This window comes from Sinocyclocheilus rhinocerous, unplaced genomic scaffold, assembly GCF_001515625.1.
Source record: "Sinocyclocheilus rhinocerous isolate Xijiao unplaced genomic scaffold, SAMN03320098_v1.1 scaffold1717, whole genome shotgun sequence".
NCBI lineage: Eukaryota > Metazoa > Chordata > Actinopteri > Cypriniformes > Cyprinidae > Sinocyclocheilus > Sinocyclocheilus rhinocerous.
In genome coordinates, this window is record NW_015660014.1 from 346,941 (window position 1) to 349,482 (window position 2,542).

The 2,542-nt window shown below is 34.3% G+C and overlaps 1 long non-coding RNA gene across 1 annotated transcript in view; it reads right to left on the reverse strand.

The window, feature by feature from the left end:
• Window positions 1-64: 64 nt before the first annotated feature.
• LOC107724790 (uncharacterized) overlaps window positions 65-2,542 on the reverse strand; it is a 24,841-nt gene continuing 22,363 nt past the window's right edge. Inside the window, exon 2 of the long non-coding RNA XR_001638051.1 lies at window positions 65-157. This is a non-coding gene — a long non-coding RNA (uncharacterized LOC107724790). The remainder of the gene's footprint in view (window positions 158-2,542) is intronic.

A 2,542-nucleotide genomic window follows, 5' to 3' on the forward strand; every position in this document is an offset into this window, starting at 1 on the left:
CTATAGATTACACCAACAAAATGTGATGTAATCATACTAGGGAACTGGCACTTTGTCACAAAGACACAAAGAGCAGGGAAAGACTTGCCAAAACCAGTGAAGAGACTCATTGTGAGGTTGATGTCTCTTTACAGGGAGTCTTCAGGTGGTTCTCGTTCTGAAAGCAAGATAGCGAAGGAAAAAAAACAGGAGAAATGGTTAAGTGATGCTCCATCACATACACATACAAAATACAGTAATAATGTATAGATTTACTGAGATATATATAATATAATATAGTGGTATATAATACCTTTTTTGGAAATGTAGCCTTACATGATTCTGAAATGAAAACTGCTCGCCTATTTCAAACTTTTCATTCTCACTTAGGTATGCAAATCAAGTATTCAGGTATAGCAACCTGCCCCAATTCACCAGTCCTAATCCAATCAGCATAATTATTCAAAGACTGGGGCAGGGACAGCCTCAGTAATCAGTCTCAGTAATCAGGCTCGTTTGACTTACAATAAAGAGAACAGAAATTGGCAGGAACCTCTTGCTACAAACTTTGTTTAAAAGAATCGTTAATCTGATGTCATCATCTTTACCATAAATGTTGAATAAAATGTATTTCATCATAGTTTTTCATGTAATGGTGTGTCAGGACGTAGCATCAGCAGATCTAACAGATTCCTAAATTTGCAATCCCACAGCATTAAGGTAAGTAATTGATGACAACATTTTCATTTAGAGGGGAAAAAAATCCTTTTTTTATTTTATTATCTTTAACATTCAAATTTAACATTTAAATTCAGTTTAAAAACTTGAAACTTATAGTTAAAAGGTTAGTTCACCCAAAAATGAAAATTAGCCCACAAATTACTCACCCTCAAGTCATTCTGAGTCTATATGACTTTCTTCTTTCAGATGAATCCAGTCGGAGTTATATTAAAAATGGTCTTTGATCTTTCAAGCTGTTTAACCCTTAATTGGTCCCTGGGGTCCAGCTGACCCCATTTGAATTTTCCTTTATTTTTTAAAAGTGTTCCCTTCATTCCATGGGCATGAAATTCTGTGACTTTTCCTAAATAATCTATCTAAACACACACAAAAAATCGGGACTTGATTTGGTTGTTCTAAAGGTGTGTAAAAAAAAAATCACTGTTAAAGGTCCTTGGGGTCTGATTAACCCCACATTGAAAATGAATGGGAAAATGTAAAAAAAAAAAAAAATTTCATTTCATTTGTCTAAATAAATAAATCCAGTATAAATCTGAAAATTTCTACATTTAAATAAAGGTCTGGTCCTAGACCATAAACACAAAGTGGAACGAACTTTCTATCTCATATACACACACACACACACAAACACATACATGTGTGTGACTGCAACAGAGAGCATTTTATAGAAAGCAAATAAAATCAGACATAAATGCACAACAGTGTGACGGGGTAGACATAACACACCACACACACACGCGCACACACAGAAAGAGGGGGAAAAGGGCAGATAAAAGAAAGATGAAAGGCAGCTAACCTTTTGCACTCTGAGAAAGTTTACTGTTTGATGAAAGAGCTGCAGCAGTATTTTGAAAACATCTCACAGTTAGGGTATAAAAGTGGCTGTCTGGGTCCTGCACTGAGCTCATTCTGTGGCAGCACCATGGCCAAAAGGTACAGTCTTGAGGAGACCCTGGATCTCATACTGGATCAAAGTGACAGTGAAGAAGGCCCAGAGAACACTGAACCAGATAGTCCTGAGGACTTTACTACTGACACAGAAGATGAAACTGAGTTTGAACAGGATTACCAGGAATCTGAAGAGGAGGATTATGCAGTGTTTATTTGTGATAAATAATTTTCTGAAATAAATAGTATGTGATTACAGTCTTTTAGTGGTGACTTGTAACATTTCTGCAAATTTATAACAATTTGCAAAAGCAAACAATTCAAAATATATCAGACAACGACAACAAAAATAAATACAAAAATATATTTTTTATGTATTTTAGGATGTTTAAATATATATTCACAAAATATGTATCATAAAGTTGTGAGGAGAAGTTGAAACCTGAAGAAAAATGGACTTGAAACTGAACTGAAAATGAATGAGTCCCTGTGGACCTCTGCTGGATATATGTGGTCATTGCACTTTCTTTCTTTAACTATAATACCTAAAGATTTTCCTCTAACCCCAAGATGGCAGTATTCTATCCCTAACACATGGGCCAATATCCAGAAACCTTTTATATTTAATTTAGGTCATAATTTAAGGATTTTTTCATAAAAAAATATTTTTTTATAAGCCAATTTATGGCATAGTTGAGTATTTGTGCAGTAAATAGGTAAAAAACTACCAAATATCCACAAAAACACAGCATAAATGTATAGATGAGAAGTAAATAAAAAAATGATATATAGTTTGTCATATAAAAAAATTATATTTCCTTATGCAATCGCTCTGTAAAAGTTTGGGGTCTATCTGACCCCAAGGGACTTTAACGTCGCTCTAATCAAGGGACGATTAAAGGTTAAGAAGTGATTTTACCCTCTCCTTGCTGAT